Source organism: Ammospiza nelsoni, chromosome 8 (genome assembly GCF_027579445.1).
Source record: "Ammospiza nelsoni isolate bAmmNel1 chromosome 8, bAmmNel1.pri, whole genome shotgun sequence".
Taxonomy (NCBI): domain Eukaryota; kingdom Metazoa; phylum Chordata; class Aves; order Passeriformes; family Passerellidae; genus Ammospiza; species Ammospiza nelsoni.
Window position 1 is genome coordinate 27,503 of NC_080640.1, and position 20,143 is coordinate 47,645.

Genomic DNA, 20,143 nt, shown 5'->3' on the forward strand with positions numbered 1-20,143 from the left:
CCGCCCCCGCCCGCTGCCCCGGCCCGCGGAGCGCTGCGACCGCACCTCCGCCGCCCGCCGAAACCGGCCCCGCCCGGCCGCCCCCGCCGCGGCCGTTCTCCTCGGCCATCGCATCCCTTTGCATGACCGAATGTCCTTCACCCGCCCCCGCCATTTACAGACCCTGGCCCGACCGCCGCTGGCTCCAGCGCCCTTCCCTCGCTCGGCAGCCGCGTCCTTGCCCCGCCCCCGGCACTCAGCGGCGAGGGGCAGGGCGCTGGCTCGGGGGGGTGCGACCCCGCTCTGTGGCCACAGGGGGAGGAGATTTATGGGGGCGTGCGATTTCCCCGCCCATTTCGCCGCCATCTTGAGAAGGTCAAAGAACGCCCGCGACATTTGCGACGCGCCCCTCCCAAAATGGCGGCCGAGGAGGACCCTCGGAAGAAATAGGGTTTTACCCAGATGCCTCTCAGCAACCCGCCTAAATATGTTCGCCCACGGCGCCGCTGACCACATAGGCCGTGTCTTATACACTTAAAATGCCACATAAAAATCCATCGGGGCCGCCGTGGCGTCGGTGTTTCATGCAGGCAGCCGATTCGACCGACGCTGGCCCTCGACTTCCCCGCCCTTCTCGCTGCCATGTTAAGAAGGTCAAGGAAAAGTCCGCGACATCCGCGACTCGCCACTCCCAAGATGGCGGCCTCGCGGCTGCCGGTAGCGACAGAGCTGCAGTACCGCGCTCTGCCCACAAGGCGGCAGCACTGCCGCCCGCCCCAGCCGGGGGCGCAGCGCGCCTCGGGGCTGCGGGCAGCGAAGGCGGCAAAAAAGAACAGGGGCGACCCCCGCCAAAAACTGCTCTGAAATAAATGCCAAAAACCTGCCTCTTACCCCACCAGAATCAAACAAGGCCCCTTGCTTTAAAGCCATGTTTAAATAAATTTTTTATTTCCATTTTTCGTATTTATATTCACATGCATAGCTATAGTGGACATTGATGTAGCATGTAATTTATATAACATTATTCTATTTCTATTATTTATATTTACTTATATTTTGTGCTTTTATAAATATCTTTCCACATTGATTGCATATTTCTATGTCTAAAATTACATTTCTATCATGCTTTCACTATTTAAAATACAAATCCCATCCTAACTAAATAAATACAAAAAAGCTCTGTTCTTTTAAACTACATTGAAATATTTTTATATTTATAGCGCTCATGACTATATTCACATTTATATTTGCAGTTTATACTTAAGTATTATATTAATCATTATGTATAACATGTATCCTATTCAAATAAGAGATAAATTATTTTCCTAATTATGTACCATATCTACTGCTACAACTTATTTTTTCTTACATTTTTAATTTTTATATTAACCTTCAGCTATTTATGATCTATTTCTATTCTTAGATTTCTACCTTTATATTATTTGTATTTATAATGTTTATACTAAAACACCTGCTTTTGCCAAATCAAAAAAAAAATCCCCTTTATTTTAAACTACTTAAAAAAACCTAGAGTATATCAATCTGGTATAACATATAACAAATGATAGATATGATAGATGTAAAATTGATATAAATATTGTAGTGTATTATAGGAAATAAATAAAAATCAATATGATCCATAACACAAGTAATACTGTATAAATGTTATATTTATGTTATTTTATATTTCAAATAATTTAACATTTCTTTATATATTTGCATATACTTGACAAACATTTCTATATTTATACTTGGGTTGCGATTTTTTTCTGGGTGTTTTCTGGGTCTTTTCTTGCCCTTCTTCGAATTTTTTTCTGGGTTATTTCTTGTCCATCTTGGGGGACAAGAAATTTTCTGGGTTTTTTCTGGGTTTTTTCTTGCCCATCTCAGAGTTTTTTTTTTGGGTTTTTTTCTGGGTTTTTTTCTTGCCCATCTTGGGTGATTTTCTGGGGTTTTTCTACGTTTTTTTCTTGCCCATCTGGGATTATTTTCTGGGGTTTTTTTCTCGTTGCTTTCTTGCCCATCCTGGGCTTTTTCTGGGTTTTTTTCTTGTCCATCATGTGGTTTTTTTCTGGTTTTTTCCTGCTCATCTTCGTCTGGTTTTCTGGGTTTTAAGCCAAAATCGGTACATATCATGTCAGTTCATGCAATACAACCCGGCTGGGGATTTTTTATTCTAAATTTAACAAGGAGTCGCAAAACCTGGAAAGCAAAAGTCACACACACAAGGTTAAATCCAGTCAGCATGCACTCACACACGCAGAGACGAGCAGACACAGACAGACACAGCCACGTGCTCTCACACACGCTCACACAATCTTTCCACTTAAATGCTCACTGCGGCCCTTACTCGAGATGCTGAAGAACGTGCTGTGACACATCTTCTGGCTGCCGCTCCTTGAGGTAAAATGGCAGATCCTGGGGAAATCAGCAGCCTCGGGGACCTGTGAGACGACACGAAGGGTCAACGAGTGGCTATCTGACAGCTAGGACTTGTCTCCTCTCTGGACTGATAAATTTTCTACCCAAAATCCAATAGAAGACAGATGTATAGGTACATAGAACATAAGCCACCATAGGCAGATACAATACAAGCCAGGACTTGCAAAAATTCTCTGGAAGATGAATTCTTGCGCCCTATTCCCTTTCAGAAGAAGGAACCTACACAACTACTGCAGTCATCTGAGGAGGTGCATCTGAAAAAAAAGTTAGGACAACAGTCAGACGGTTCAATGATAACTGAAGAGCTCCAGATATCCTGTGTCCATCTACAAATCCCATCTAGAGTCCAACTACACCCCACACTGCACATTACAAATCCCCGGGCCCTCTCCTATTGCACCAGGCTATGCGGCAGGGCAGAGCAGCTCGGGCACAAATGTGTGCTGACAGCCGTGACACAGGATGGACAGGACAGGACAGACAACGGGGACACAACACATACAGAAAATTCTAGGCAAGGAAAATGGCTGCAAGGACTGAGAGAATGCAAAAGGAGATGACCGAGTTCAAACTGATGGTGAGCTGATGAGGCTCAGAGAACCCCGAAGGAAGAAGATGATAACTGAATGATTTCTTCTAAGAACTGCAAAGATGGATGCCTAGGAATCCTACGGTCAGAATCCTCTACCTAACCTCATATTACGCCAAGTCCTAATCCACCAAAATGGATCCAGGTGGGGGCATAGCTGTCCATACAGCCCAGACCAAGACCTGACAAGACATCAGATGCGATGCTTCCAAAGACAGAAGAGAGTCTGACGCCTGTCTGAGCTCCCGAGTCAAAAGTTCTGTGGCCTGGGTGCCAGGCCAGGGAATGCAGAGATCACAGATGCTAACAATGATGCCAAGATTAATGACAGGCACCCCTAAGGTAAAAGACATGGGATACACAAACAACACACAATTCACAACAGACAAGTGACACGAGACACACCAGGACTGCTCTGCCCTGCTGCACACCTCAGCACTGTGATCAAAAGTGAGACTTGGCTTCTATGGGGCCTAAGGGGCCACTTCATTAACACCCCCCCACCTCCAAACTGGACTCAAAACCCCCTCCCTGTAATCCCCAAACCAGCACCGTTCTTTCAGCCCCTCTGTGGGTCACGGCCCTCTACTTATCTCTCATACAGCTGGGGATGCTGGTCCCTGTCAGGTGCAAAGAAAGGCCACCTCATCAGATGGGAAGGTCCTGCTGGCACCGGGCTGGTGTCTCTCAGACAGCTAGATTAAAGAGAACCAAACATCAGGGCCTGATCTTGGCACCGCATTGGCCAAAACCCCACCGCTCTGCTACTCACCGCGCTCCTAAGAAGGCCCGGCACCTCCTGACCCTGACCCTCTGCCACACGTGGAATGCGTCTGCACCTGAAAGAAAGTTAGAACACATGTCAAACATCACCAGGATAACTCACAAGCTGCAAACACCATATGTCAATCTAGGAACAACATCTAGAGCCCAAGTACAGCCCACATTACAAATTTCAACTCCCCAAGGCTTGTCCTATTGCAGCAGGCCATGCGGCAGGGCAGAACAGCTCCGGCAAAAAATGTGTGCACACACCCGTGACACAGAAAGTGACAAACAGGGGGGACATGAAACACGACACATCATGCTTGTGGTGAGGGCCTCGAGGGAAAAAGGCAAAAGGGACCCCAAAGACACACCAGGGAGCACGGCACACCGGACAACAGGACACAGATCGGAGCTGTTCTGCACTGCCCGCCTGAAAGCTGCCATCAAAAGTAGAGCCTCTCCCTTTAGCTGTCCTAAGAGGCCCTTGGAGAAGATTGCTTTCCCCTCTGCTCATTTTTGAATCTGTCCCAAGAACTCCCAATCTGCTACTCCGCCATCTCCAGACCGTGGCCCCCAACTTATCTTTTGGATGATCGGTGAGGGGAATCCACGCTGCACCTGAAATGAGTCTGCCTTGGAGGGCTCTGTGACGGCCTGTGAGCCTCTCGGTCAGCTGCAATAAAGAAAACCAAAACCAAAGTATGAGTCCAGAGTTATGTGGGCCAAATCCCACCAAGGCAGCTACTTGCCCTCTCCTGAGTGTGCCTGGCTCCTTCAGGCTCCAGCTTCATCCTGATTCCAAGGCTGTGGCCTTTATTAGGAGTGGCACCTGGGTTACAGAAAGACAAAGTTAAATGGCATTCCTCTGAGTGCAGTGGATCACCTTGTATGCTGTAAGCCATGGGAATGCCTCTGCTAGGCTTCTGAACAGCCTTGTGTGGGGGGGCCCTCAAATAAACACCCTTTCTCACCCTGCTGCTTGCAAACCCGCTCCCAAGAAATCCTACACTGGATACCTGATCACCCTCCCTCTCCCAGTCACCATCCTCAACTCACCTGAAGCCTCAATCTCAAACATCATCCTTGACACTGGGCAGATCCCTCTTGTGACACGACGAATCTGCTGAAAAATTGTTGTGCTTGAGAGCTGAGCAATAACAGCCAATTCTCTCCACTGCTCACCTTGACTGCTGGCATCCAGATGGACTTCCTGAAAAGAAAGACAAAGAACAGAGCTGTAACACAGTCACCATACACACTTCTGCTGCAGAGACAAATGGGGCCTCACCTGCTCGGGGCAATCCCCTCGCCCGGGATGGGGCCCTCTGGCACACATTTAATCCATCTGAATCTGAAAAAAAAGTTAGGACAAGAGTCACACTCTTGTAGGATAACTGATGAGCTCCAGATGCCCTGTGCCCATCCACAGATCCCATCTAGTGTCCAACTACACCCCACATTACACATTCCAAGTCTCCAAGACTTCTCCTATCGCACCAGGCTGTGCAGCACGGCAGAGCAGCCCCATCCCCAAATGTGTGCAGACACCCGTGACACAGGACAGACAGGACAGACAACAACAGGGGACACAACAGGAAAAGAAATCTCTTGGCAAGGAAAATGGCTGCAAGGACTGAGAGGATGCAAAAGGAGATGAGTGAGCTGAGACCGATGGTGAGCTGATGAGGCTCAGAAAACCCTGGGGGACGAAGATGATAACTGAATGATTAATTCCAAGAACAGCAAAGATGGATGCCTAGGAATCCTACAGTCAGAATGCTGTACCTAACCTCATATTATTACAAGTCCTAATCCACCACAATGGATCCAGGTGGGGCATAGCTGTCCATACAGCTCAGAACTAGACCTGACAAGAAATCTGACTGGATGCTTCCAAAGAGGTAACTTTTGACTGGGGAGCTCAGACAGGTATCAGAAACTCATATATGGCCTGGGTGCCGGGCCAGGGAATGCAGAGATCAGAGATGCTAACAATGATGCCAGGGGTACTGACAGGGCCCTCCAAAGGTAAAAGACATTGGATACACAAACAACACATAATGCACAACAGACAAGTGACACAAGACACACCGGGACTGCTCTGCCCTGCACACCTCAACACTGTGATCAAAAGTGAGACTTGGCTTTTATGAGGCCTAAGGGGCCACCTCATGAACATCCCCCACCGCCAAAGCTGAATCAAAAACTCCACCCAGTATTTCCCGAAACAGCACCATGACTTCATCCCCACTGTGGGTCGTAGCCCTCTACTTATCTCTCATACAGCTGGGGATGCGGGTCTCGGGTGCAAAGAAAGGCCACCTTGTCAAACAGGAAGGTCCTGCTGGCACCGGGCTGGTGTCTCTGAGACAGCTAGATTAAAGAGAACCAAACATCAGGGCCTGATCTTGGCACCGCATTGGCCAAAACCCCACCGCTCTGCTACTCACCGCGCTCCTAAGAAGGCCCGGCACCTCCTAACCCTGACCCTCTGCCACACGTGGAATGCATCTGCACCTGAAAGAAAGTTAGAACATATGTCAAACACCACCAGGGTTACTCACAAGCTGCAAACACCTTATGTCAATCTAGGAATAGCATCTAGAGCTCAAGTACAGCCAACATTACAAATTCCCCCTCCCTATAGTTCGTCTTATTGCAGCAGGCCATGCGGCAGGGAAGAACAGCTCTGGCACAAATCTGTGCACACACCCGTGACACAGAAAGTGACAAACAGGGGGACATGAAACACGACACATCATGCTTGTGGTGAGGGTCTCGAGGGGAGAAGGCAAAAGGGACCCCAAAGACACACTAGGGAACACAGAACACTGGACAACACAACACAGACCGGAGCTGTTCTGCACTGCCCGCCTGAAAGCTGCCATCAAAAGTAGAGCCTCTCCCTTTAGCTGTCCTAAGAGGCCTTTGGAGAAGATTGCTTTCCCCACTGCCAATTTTTAAATCTGGCCAAAGAACTGCCAACCTGATACTCTCTCATCGTCTCATCTCCAGACCGCGGCCCCCGACTTATCTTTTAGATGATCGGTGAGGGGAATCCACGCTGCACCTGAAATGAGTCTGCCTCGGAGGGCTCTGTGATGGCCTGTGAGCCTCTCGGTCAGCTGCAATAAAGAAAACCAAAACCAAAGTATGAGTCCAGAGTTATGTGGGCCAAATCCCACCAAGGCAGCTACTTGCCCTCTCCTGAGTGTGCCTGGCTCCTTCAGGCTCCAGCTTCATCCTGATTCCAAGGCTGTGGCCTTTATTAGCAGTGGCACCTGGGTTACAGAAAGACAAAGTTAAATGGCATTCCTCTGAGTGCAGTGGATCACCTTGTGTGCTCTAAGACATGGCAATGCCTCTGCTAGGCTTCTCAGCCTTGTGTGGGGTGCCCTCAAATAAACACCCTTTCTCACCCTGCTGCTTGCAAACCCCCTCCTAAGAACTCCTAAACTGGATACCTGATCACCCTCCCTCTCCCAGTCACCATCCTCAACTCACCTGAAGCCTCAATCTCAAACATCATCCTTGACACTGGGCAGATCCCTCTTGTGACACGATGAATCTGCTGAAAAATTGTTGTGCTTGAGAGCTGAGCAATAACAGCCAATTCTCTCCACTGCTCACCTTGACTGCTGGCATCCAGATTGACATCCTGAAAAGAAAGACAAAGAACAGAGCTGTAACACACTCACCATACACACTTCTGCTGCAGAGACAAATGGGGCCTCACCGGCTCGGGGCAATCCCCTCACCCGTGATGGGGCCCTCTGGCACACATTTAATCCATCTGAATCTGAAAAATAGTTAGGACAAGAGTCACACTGTGGCAGGATAACTGATGAGCTCCAGATGTCCTGTGTCCATCTACAAATCCCATCTAGAGTCCAACTACACCCCACATTACAAACTCCAAGTCTCCAAGACTTCTCCTATCGCACCAGGCTGTGCTGCAGGGCAGAGCAGCCCCATCCCAAAAGTGTGCAGACACCCGTGACACAGGACAGGACGTGACAAACAATAGGCACAAGACACATACAGAAATCTCTTGGCAAGGAAAATGGCTGCAAGGACTGAGAGAATGCAAAAGGAGATGACCGAGCTGAGACCGATGGTGAGCTGATGAGGCTCAGAGAACTCTGAAGGAAGAAGATGATAACTGAATGATTAATTCCAAGAACAGCAAAGACGGATGCCTAGGAATCCTACAGTCAAAATCCTCTACCTAACCTCGTAATATTACAAGTCCTGATCCACCATAATGGATCCAGGTGGGGCACAGCTGTCCATACAGCTCAGAACAAGACCTGAAAAGACGTCTGACTGGATGCTTCCAAAGAGAGAAGAGAGTCTGATGCCTGTCTGAGCTCGCGAGTCAAAAGCTCTGTGTCCCGGGTGCCAGACCAGGGAATGCAGAGATTACAGATGCTAACAATGATGCCAGGGGTACTGACAGGGCCCTCAAAGGCCTAAGGTAGAAGACAGGAGATACACAAAACAACACACAATGCACAACAGACAAGTGACACGATGCACTCGGGGACTGCTCTGCCCTGCACACCTCAGCACTGTGATCAAAAGTGAGACTTGGCTTTCATGGGGCCTAACGAGCCGTTTAATGAACGCCCCCCGCTCCAAACTGGACTCAAAAACCCCTCCCAGGAATTCCCAAACCAGCACCATGCCTTCATCCCCACTGTGGGTCGCAGCCCTCTACTTATCTCTCAGACATCTGGGGATGCCAGTCTGTGTCAGGTGCAAAGAAAGGCCACCTCGTCAGCTGGGAAGGTCCTGCTGGCACCGGGCTGGTGTCTCTCAGACAGCTAGATTAAAGAGAACCAAACATCAGGGCCTGATCTTGGCACCGCATTGGCCAAAACCCCACCACTCAGCTACTCACCGCGCTCCTAAGAAGGCCCGGCACCTCCTAACCCTGACCCTCTGCCACACGTGGAATGCATCTGCACCTGAAAGAAAGTTACAACATATGTCAAACACCACCAGGGTAACTCACAAGCTGCAAACATCTTATGTCAATCTAGGAACAACATCTAGAGCCCAAGTACAGCCCACATTACAAATTCCCCCTCCCTATGGTTCGTCCTACTGCAGGAGGCCATGCGGCAGGGCAGAACAGCTCCGGCAAAAAATGTGTGCACACACCCGTGACACAGAACGTGACAAACAGGGGGGACATGAAACACGACACACCATGCTTGTGGTGAGGGCATCGAGGGGAAAAGGCAAAAGGGACCCCAAAGACACACTAGGGAACACAGCACACCAGAAAACACGACAGACCGGAGCTGTTCTGCACTGCCCGCCTGAAAGCTGCCATCAAAAGTAGAGCCTCTCCCTTTAGCTGTCCTAAAAGGCCTTTGGAGAAGATTGCTTTCCTCTCTGCTCATTTTTGAATCTGTCCCAAAAACTCCCAACCTGCTACTCCACCATCTCCAGGCTGTGGCCCCCGACTTATCTTTTGGATGATCGGTGAGGGGAATCCACGCTGCACCTGAAATGAGTCTGCCTTGGAGGGCTCTGTGATGGCCTGTGAGCCTCTCGGTCAGCTGCAATAAAGAAAACCAAAATCAAAGAGTGAGTCCAGAGTTATGTGGGCCAAATCCCTGCAAGTCAGCTACTTGCCCTCTCCTGAGTGTGCCTGGCTCCTTCAGGCTCCAGCTTCATCCTGATTCCAAGGCTGTGGCCTTTATTAGCAGTGGCACCTGGGTTACAGAAAGACAAAGTTAAATGGCTCTGAGTGCAGTGGATCACCTTGTATGCTGTAAAGCCATGGGAATGCCTCTGCTAGGCTTCTGAACAGCCTTGTGTGGGGGGGCCCTCAAATAAACACCTTTTCTCACCCTGCTGCTTGCAAACCCGCTCCCAAGAAATCCTAAACTGGATACCTGATCACCCTCCCTCTCCCAGGCACCATCCTCAACTCACCTGAAGCCTCAATCTCAAACATCATCCTTGACACTGGGCAGATCCCTCTTGTGACACGATGAATCTGCTGCGAAATTGTTGTGCTTGAGAGCTGAGCAATAACAACCAATTCTCTCCACTGCTCACGTTGACTGCTGGCATCCAGATTTACTTCCTAAAAGAAAGACAAAGAACAGCAGTGTAACAGAGTCAGTTGAGAGGTGTAACAGAGTCTGCTGCAGAGGCAAATGGGGCCTCACCTACTCAGGAGAATCCCCACACCTGGCATGGGGCCCTCTGGCACACATTTAATCCATCTGAACCTGAAAAAAAAGTTAGGACAAGAGTCACACTGTGGCAGGATAACTGATGAGCTCCAGATATGATGTGCCCATCTACAAATCCCATCTAGAGTCCAACTACACCCCACATTACAAACTCCAAGTCCCTGGGACTTCTCCTATCGCACCAGGCTGTGCAGCAGGGCAGAGCAGCTCCGGCACAAATGTGTGCTGAGAGCCATGACACAGGATAGGACAGACAACGGGGACACAACAGGAACAGAAATCTCTTGGCAAGGAAAACGGCTGCAAGGACTGAGAGAATGCAAAAGGAGATGAGTGAGCTGAGACCGATGGTGAGCTGATGAGGCTCAGAGAACCCTGGAGGAAGAAGATGATTACTGAATGATTTATTCCAAGAACAGCAAAGACTGATGCCTAGGAATCCTACAGTCAAAATCCTCTACCTAACCTCGTAATATTACAAGTCCTAATCCACCATAATGGATCCAGGTGGGGCACAGCTGTCCATACAGCTCAGAACAAGACCTGAAAAGACGTCGGACTGGATGCTTCCAAAGAGAGAAGAGAGTCTGATGCTTGTCTGAGCTCCCTAGTCAAAAGTTCTGTGGCCTGGGCGCCAGGCCAAGGAGTGCAGAGATCACAGAGGCTAACAATGATGCCAGGGTTTCTCACAGGCCCCCCTAAGTGAAAGATATGGCATACACAAACAACACATAATGCACAATAGACAAGTGACACGATGCACACCGGGACTGCTCTGCCCTGCTGCACACCTCAGCACTGCAATCAAAAGTGAGACTTGGCTTTTATGGGGCCTAAGGGGCCACTTCATGAACACACCACACCCCCCCCCCCCAAAACTGGACTCAAAACCCCCTCCCAGGAATTCCCAAACCAGCACCCTGCTTTCATCCCCTCTGTGGGTCACAGCCCTCTACTTATCTCTCAGACATCTGGGGATGCTGGTCCCTGTCAGGTGCAAAGAAAGGCCACCTCGTCAGCTGGGAAGGTCCTGCTGGCACTGGGCTGGTGTCTCTGAGACAGCTAGAGTAAAGAGAACCAAACATCAGTCCCTGATCTTGGCACCGCATCGGCCAAAACCCCACCACTCAGCTACTCACCGCACTCCTAAGAAGGCCCGACACCTCCTAACTCTGACCCCCTGCCACACATGGAATGCGTCTGCACCTGAAAGAAAGTTACAACATATGCCAAACACCACCAGGATAACTCAAAAGGTGCAAACACCTTATGTCAATCTAGGAATAGCATCTAGAGCCCAAGTACAGCCAGCATTACAAATTCAAACGCCCCACGGTTTCTCCTACTGCAGCAGGCCATGCGGCAGGGCAGAACAGCTCCGGCAAAAAATGTGTGCACACACCCGTGACACAGAACGTGGCAAACAGGGGGGACATGAAACACGACACATCATGCTTGTGGTGAGGGTCTCGAGGGGAGAAGGCAAAAGGGACCCCAAAGACACACTAGGGAACACAGAACACTGGACAACACAACACAGACCGGAGCTGTTCTGCACTGCCCGCCTGAAAGCTGCCATCAAAAGGAGAGCCTCACCCTTTAGCTGTCCTAAGAGGCCCTTGGAGAAGATTGCTTTTCCGGCTGCCAATTTTCAAATCTGCCCCAAGAATTCCCAACCCACTATTCTCTCATCTCCAGGCCAAGGCCCTCGACTTATCTTTTGGATGATCGGTGATGGGAATCCACGCTGCACCTGAAATGAGTCTGCCTCGGAGGGCCTCGTGATGGCCTGTGAGCCTCTCGGTGAGCTACAATAAAGAAAACCAAAACCAAAGTATGAGTCCAGAGTTATGTGGGCCAAATCCCTGCAAGTCAGCTACTTGCCCTCTCCTGAGTGTGCCTGGCTCCTTCAGGCTCCAGCTTCATCATGATTCCAAGGCCTTCATTAGGAGTGGCACCTGGGTTAGAGAAAGGCAAAGTTAAATGGCATTCCCCTGAGTGCAGTGGATGACCTTGTGTGCTGTAAGACATGGGAATGCCTCTGCTAGGCTTCTGAGAAGCCTTGTGTGGGGGAGGCCTCAAATAAACAAATAAAGACCCTTTCTCACCCTGCTGCCTGCAAACTCCCTCCCAAGAACTCCTAACTGCTCACCCTCCCTCTCCCAATCACAATCCTCAACTCACCTGAAGCCTCAATCTCAAACATCATCTTGGACCTTGGGCGGATCCCTCTTGTGACATGATCAATCTGCTGAATAAAATGTTGTACTTGACACAGCTTGGAATTTCAGGGAGTTGCACTCCTCAATTAAAAAAAAACAAAACAAAACAAAAAAAACCCAACAAAACCAATCCCAAAAACAAACAAAGAAAAAAACCAAACAAACAAAACCCACACAAACAATAAATCCCAAAACACCTAACTCCCCACAGAAACAAAAAAACCACAGAAAACATCAAAAAATCCAAAACCCCCACAAAAACCAACTAAAAACCCCAAAATGAAAACCAAAAAAAACCAAAAATTCCACCAAAAGAAATCCAACCAAAAAAACAACAAGAGCAAATCTAAAAATTACAAAAGCACCTTACCACTCCTAAACACAAAACCCAAAATCACAAACCTAAATACTCCCTGTATTCCATGCTGTTTTCTTCACAGAATCTTCCAAGCCTCTGTGCTTTAGATGCCCAGAAACACCTGCTGAAAAGATGCTGAGACGGGCTGAAAAAGCCTCTTCACTGAAATGAGGAGAGCTCTTAACCCAGCACATCCCAGAGAGGGAATGAAGCCCCTCAGCCACGGCTGGGGTTAATATACCCCTGATTGTGCCCGCCTCTCGTTCCCATGCCACCCAGGAAAAGGGAGGGGGCGAATCCCACCAAGCCCTCAGAGCAGCTACAGCTGTTTGGCTCCTCTGACTCACGTTCAAGGGCAGTAAAGGGCTTGTTATAGAAGAAAACTTTTCAGAAAAGTAACAGTGCTTTCTTTTTTTGCAACAACTACTTGGAGCAGAAGAACAGAAAACTGGCAAGATATAAAACTTTGTGGTAAGGTTACATAGCTAGATCAATTGGGTAATTGGGTAATTTGCTGTTACCTTACATAATTATTCTGTGTTTAACAAAAGCCATCTAATAAATTCACACCCAAAACTCCAGCAGCCCAGCTGGCCCTACCAAATCTCTATGTTTATGCATACAGTAAACAAAACCAAAATCCCAGTAATACCTATCAGAAGTCTGTGAAAGAAACCTCTTGAAATTGATCCTACCTCAAATACAAAACAACCCATGCAAAGTTAGCTTGACTCAATAAACAATTTACACAGAGCTAATAACACCAAGAAATAAAACAGCACACCATATACCACCAAAGAATATAATAGTGAAGAAAAAAGAAACCACTTTTTTTTTTTTTTTTTAAAGCTTTTGCCAGGACTCCAACAACAACTTCTTCTCCTTCTGAAATGTCCCTTCTCCTTCCCAAATTCCTTACAACTTCTGAGTTTACATCCAAGCAAAAAGCAAAATTCGTGCACTTGTGCGTTCGATGCTCCTGCCAGATTCTCTGTTTCCCTCCACATCTTCTTACACTTTCAGTCTTCACTCTGTCCTGCCGTGATGAGTTTGACGGACGAATTGGTAAACGTTAAGAGAGGATTTCCCTGCCTCCCTCCCCAGAGCTGGTTTCCTTAGTGCATTTCACTCAATCCCAGGCCGGCAACGATGCACGCTCACCTCAAGCGTGCAAGGCTCACAGCTGCTCGGCTAAACTCGGCTCTAATCGGCTAAACTCGGCCATTGTCATCTGCATTCGGCTGGACTCGACCCTTCGGCACGGATCGCCTCGCTTCGGCCGAACTCGGAGCCGCTCTCTGCGCTCGGCGCGCCTCGGCTCGCTTCGGCCGAACTCGGAGCCGATCAGTGCGCCCGGCGCGGCTCGGCTCGCTTCGGCCGAACTCGGAGCCGCTCTCTGCGCTCGGCGCGCCTCGGCTCGCTTCGGCCGAACTCGGAGCCGATCAGTGCGCCCGGCGCGGCTCGGCTCGCTTCGGCCGAACTCGGAGCCGCTCTCTGCCCTCGGCGCGGCTCGGCTCTCTTCGGCCGAACTCGGAGCCGATCTCTGCGCCCGGCGCGGCTCGGCTCGCTTCGGCCGAACTCGGAGCCGCTCTCTGCGCTCGGCGCGCCTCGGCTCGCTTCGGCCGAACTCGGAGCCGCTCTCTGCGCTCGGCGCGGCTCGGCTCGCTTCGGCCGAACTCGGAGTCGCTCTCTGCGCTCGGCGCGCCTCGGCTCGCTTCGGCCGAACTCGGAGCCGATCAGTGCGCCCGGCGCGCCTCGGCTCTCTTCGGCCGAACTCGGAGCCGCTCTCTGCGCTCGGCGCGGCTCGGCTCGCTTCGGCCGAACTCGGAGCCGATCAGTGCGCCCGGCGCGCCTCGGCTCTCTTCGGCCGAACTCGGAGCCGCTCTCTGCCCTCGGCGCGGCTCGGCTCGCTTCGGCCCAACTCGGAGCCGCTCTCTCCGCGTTCGGCTGAGCTCGCCTCGGCTCGGCTCCCTGACGGCGGGCAAGCGGCGCCGCCTCACGTTAAACTCGCCCGGCTCGGGGCTCTCCTGCTGCCGCGTCCCGCGGGCGGCCCGGCCATCGCACGGACACGATCGGGAGCGCGGCGTGGCACAGGAGCTCATTGGGCTGTGACCGCACTCGCGCTAATTAGCGCGCACGAGAGCAGCGGGCTCGGTTCGGCTGAGCTCGGCTCCGTTCAGGCAGCCTCGCAAGCCTGGCCTCGGTTCGCTCGAGGCCGTCAGGTTCCGCCGGTCTCGCCTTGGTTCGGCCGAAGGAGGCGTCGTTCGCTCGTGTTTTTACAAATATCTTTCTATATTGACTGTATATTTCTATATTTAATTTTATACTTCTATAATACTTCCATTATTCCAAATAAAAACCCCGTCTCTAACCAAATAAATAAAAAAACCCTTCTTTTAAAGGATACTGAAATATTTTTTATTTATACTTTGTATAATTATACATTCATATTTTAATTTATCGTTTCTTTGGATGTATTACATTAATAATGATATATATATAAAATTTTAAAATAGATTTAAATTATTATTTAAATTATGTATAATATCTACTGCTACAACTAATTTTTTCTGATATTTTAAATTTTTATATTTATCTGTATGTATTTATTATATATTTCTAAACTTAGATTTCTACCTTTATATTATTTGCATTTATAATTTTTACAATCAAAACACTGCCTATTGACCAATAAAGAAAACCCGCTTTATTTAAGTATTTTAAAAATATTTTCATGTTTATAATTTTCATATTTATATTTATAATTTGTTCAATATTACATGAGAACACACCTGCTCCTGCACCGCAGTGGGGCCCCTCTCCTGGGGACCTTGGGGTGCCCCAACGGCATCAGAGCCCCGAGTCTTCACCCCCTTCTCCTCTATTTAGAAACTACACTGGAACTTTTTTCTGGAAATAAAGACATTACCTAAATCCTCTCCCCGTGTCCTAGACAGATGGATATTCAGTTATTAGTTGGCTGGGCAGCAGTTTCTTAAATAGAATGATAAACAAGATGTGAACATTTCAGCTACAAGCAAATAGGCAAATCTGAACAAGGTACTGGTGGGCGACCACTGAAGTTATTTTGAAGGAATTTTTTAAACAATAAAATCAAAAATAAAGCAAAAAGCTAACTACTGGCTAAGAAAAAATTAACTTTTGACAGCAACAACATTCCAACCACACAGGCTTTTTCCCGATGTCATACCTTATAACTACCTCTCTTGGGAATTCTCATCATGTATCCCAAAAGGAATAAATACCTCAGAGCGTCCTAAAGCAAAAAGTAGCGCACATGAGCTCCTCACACTCCCGGGAGGCCTGCACAGCGTGCACTGAGTCTGCAACAAATTCTGCTCAGTGAGAGTCTGCAAACAAAGGTTCAATTGATGAATTGAACTGATTGTAAAGGGAGGTTTTCTAAGCACAGAAGCACAACAAAGAACAAGCAAAAACAATTCTTAAAAAAAACCTGCAAGTTTTATTTAGCATATATGCGACTGATTTCCACCCTGTGGCTTCTCACTTTGATTCGCGTCTGTAGGTTCAGGAAGATGACAATGCACACTCTGCCCTCCCTGAGCCCCCCACAGCAGCTGAGCGCTGCTCCGTGCGCTCAGATCGTCAGGAGCTGGATTGCCCGCATGGACTGGAACTGCTCTGCTGCAGATTCAGGAGAGAGAGGCTGGCTGAGGCGTCGTCCCAATTCCATTTCTGTGTGACGAGAAGCGGTTTGTTCCCAACGGGTGCAACAATCCCCAGCTCGCTTCCGTGGTGAGTACCGATGGCACACAAATGGCAGCCTGAGGAAATCGTGTTCTGGGCTCTAAGTGGTCGGGACAGGGTCTGATTTTTTGTTTTGCATCTGTATGATGATTAGTACGACAGGGCCCTGATCGATGACATGGCAGCACAGAATTAAAAACTCCTCAATAGGATTACATCGACTTCTAGGAAAAGACAAAAGCCTAGGACCCTTCTGAAATCTATTTTTAATGCGAAGCACACGGATTGTCACTATGCTGTGCCTTCCAGCTTTTCAAAGCAGCTTACCTCTGAAGACCAGAAAACATTTATTTCTACAGAAACAATGGGCAACCCCCAGGCTAATCTCAGCACTACTGTTTAATAGGGGATCTGCCAGCGTGCCAGTCCAGCTTCAAGTGTGCTTTATTTCAGTCTAACATCCCCTCAAAATTCTTCTCACATCTCCCAACCCTGACATCTTATTTTTCCCTAAAGCTTCTCATCATTAGCAATTTCCAAGTAACATGGTATTTTTACAACATTCAAAAATGTCATGCTGGACTGTGCTAGAGAGTAATTTGCAAATATAAGCTTAGCAAAGTTTGAATTGACTTGTCCAGAGAAAAAACCTACAAGTGAACACCTACACCTGCCTACAAAGAGCTAACAAGCCCCTGGCAGCTGCCAGCATCAAAGCACAGCGGATGTTTCTAATACAGGGTAAGGATAACAATATCACCTTTTGTTCTCTCCAGCTTGTTTTCCCTGCAGTCATATTTTGCTTCTTATGATTTTTTTAGTCTCTGCATCTTCTTGGACAGCACCGAGCCCGACGACAAGGATACGAGAGTCTTTCCCTGCCGTAGGGAGAGAACCAGGAAAACAGTTAAAATAAGAACAGGGTAGTTTGAAATTCATACTTCCAATGAGAAGCAGCGCCTAACAAACAGAACAAAAGTAAACAAAGCATGGTACCTCCCTGGGGACAGAAGACTTACAAACTCTCCAGGATTTACAATTCTAGCGACCAACCCCTTCAGGACGGCAGCCAAGTGTCCCATGAGGTGGTGCTGCACCAAAGAACGATCTGAGAGGTTCCAAAGAGTGAAATGCACAATATTTTGCAAAGCCGTAAAATCTTGCAAAATAACAAAAATACAATAGATGTAAACTACAGGGTAAGAGTACAAGTGTTCACTTTAAGAGCTGGAACCATCCAGGTGAGCACCTGATAACTGGATCCTCACCAGAGTTTGAACCCTTCAGGACACAGAAGGGTTTTCCCCAGAAATTTCACAGACTGAGTTTTGATACAAGTATACTTGCCAGACCCTCAGAAACATCACCCATTCTCCAGGTGTCTGGAGAGAACTGCAAATGGCTCTCACGTAGTTTGAGCTAGCTCTGTAAGGTCTCAGGGTGAATTTCACCAGATGCAACCAAACTGGGCAACTCCCAGTGGGACAGAAGGAACCCAAAGCTTGGGTTCGCAGAGCTGCAGCAAATACTGAGGAAACAAACATAACAGCGTAAAAAATAATAAACCATCCTTTTTTTTTCTCTTGCTTTTGTTTTTTTCTTATTCAGATCAGCATAGCAATTAAAGAGAAGGTGAAAAACTCACCATTACTGAACATTTCATCATCTGTAGGCTGAGCATCCTTAGCACAGAGGACTCCAAAGTTAAAATTCACCGATCCCTGGGAAATAAAACCAAATATTGTATGATAAACAATCAAACAGCAGACGTAAAAATTTGTTTCCTCTAAGGACTTTCGGGTACGTATGTACCTTTGCATACATCCAACACATTGGAACATACACTTTATACCACCTCCTAATAAGTAAAAATTTACCTTTAAACTTTGATAGTACAGCATAAAATTATGAACTTAAATTGGTGATCTGTTATTATTAAGTTGGTGCCTAAAGTTATTTCTGCTGTCAGGTTCAAAAAAACATTAATTTTTTTTACTGGAATGAGCAATTGATTTCAAAGTCATCACAAGCCCACCAAAACACAAAGCAGTATTCACTGGATGGGTCTGTGAGCTAGAAGTAGTTAGGCTTGTACTTCCCTCTTGCTATTCCAGAACCAATAAATCCTGTCAACAAAACCAGGATCTATAGCCCACTGCTGTGAAAGATTCTACGAGGATGATGGTTTGATTTGTGTTTAGAAGTTTTGATTTGAAATGGCCAGTTCAATGGATAAAGACAGTTTAGGTAGTATTACATTGCTATTATTATTATTTCTATTATTATTTTTACTATTACTACTGCTATTGTTATCATCTGCTACTGGAAGAAACAAACCAGTAGTACCTATACTTAATTACTTTTATTTCCAGGAAATAATAAAGAAAAAGAACCAAACCAAAAAAAGTCACTTCCTACCTTTTATATCAAGGGATGAAAAATTTCTCTTGGGCTCTTCTCCAATTTATCAAGACTCATAGCACTGAAAGGCAAACAAAACAGTGCTTTATAGAAGGGCAAGTGCACATTTCAAGGCTGAACCACCAACTGATTGCAGTGACAGCAGTTACAACATGAATCCTTCCCAGAGCCTCTGTTAAATGGAATGTTCTGTGGAACTGCCGTTTCTTTCCCAAAACACTAACTTCCAACACTTCCTAATAATATTTTGTATTTTAAAACAAAAGAAGTTAGTGAGACTCTGTGCGGAGGTCAGGTTTAAATTTATTTCCTTCTAAAGCACAGAGCTCTGTTCCATCACCCTTCACTTCGGCTCTACACTGAATCGTGGTGAGCATTTGAGGAGTGCTCAATAATCAATTCTATTTCTCTCTTTTTCTAGCTCTCTCTATTCCTAAATCATTCCAGACAAGTCAAATGAAAAATGAAAAAAACAAGTTCAGCATCAAAGTCACACTTTTTCCCGTTGTCTGGTCAAGAACAGGCTCTAAATCCACTTACTGCTGCCTTCAACGATTCAGACTTGCAAAAGCATTCTTACATATTTTACAGGTTTATCATAAAACCCACAGAACGCAAGCTCTGAATTACAGGAAAAGGTACACAGGCAAATATCTAAAGGGATCACTTATTAGTAAATACATACCTTGGTAGAGATCGCACTGAGAACCTTTCTGAGGGACTCTAAGGGACGCATGTTTTCTGAGCACCCTATAAACAAGAAAAGCTAGGATATAGTACAGGACATCCCCACTTTTTCTACATATTCAAATAGTATTTTTAATAAAAACAATTCAGTTAAAAAAGAAGGAAGAAAACCAAGCTAATTTTACTCAGCTGTATTTACTGCCGATTTAGAGAAAAATGCCGGGCAGCGTCGGCCGTTGCGTCACACGTCGCGCCGGCAGCAGGGCCTGCCGGGAGTTGGAGTCTCGGGCTGGTAGCCACTCATGTGCCGCGATAGCCGTTGCGTCACACGCCGCGCCGGCAGCAGGGCCTGCCGGGAGTTGGAGTCTCGGGCTGACAGCCACGGCTCCGTCCCCCGCCACCGGGAGCTGCAGTCCCTCCCGGGCATCAAACGGGTCCTTCGCCCCAGGGCGGGGAAGGACCTGAGGCAGGACCGCTCCTCCCGAATGCCCTCTCTTTTCCCCTCCAACTCTTTTTCTTTTTTTAACGCTGTTTTTCACCCCTTTCCCTTCCCTTCCCTTCTGCTCTCCTGCTTTCTTTCCTTTCCTTTCCTTTTTTTCCCCTTCCCTTTCCCTTTCTTTTTCTTGTATTTGTAATCTTGGTTTTCCTTCCTAGCTTTAGAATCAAAAAGCAGCAGTAGTAACTTTCAGGCTACCTGGGAGTAAAAAAAACCCCAAAACTATAATGATTGAAA

General features: G+C 47.7%; 1 long non-coding RNA gene across 2 annotated transcripts; it reads right to left on the minus strand.

The window, feature by feature from the left end:
- Positions 1-15,765: 15,765 nt before the first annotated feature.
- Positions 15,766-19,922, minus strand: LOC132076504 (uncharacterized). 2 transcript variants are annotated; one of them, XR_009418933.1, is made up of 5 exons: positions 19,409-19,922; positions 18,721-18,784; positions 17,948-18,023; positions 17,063-17,830; positions 15,766-16,290 (listed from the first exon to the last, which is right to left on the minus strand). It is a non-coding gene; the product is annotated as an uncharacterized LOC132076504 (long non-coding RNA). The 2 variants fall into 2 exon arrangements; XR_009418932.1 differs by having other exon boundaries at positions 15,766-16,468.
- Positions 19,923-20,143: the final 221 nt, after the last annotated feature.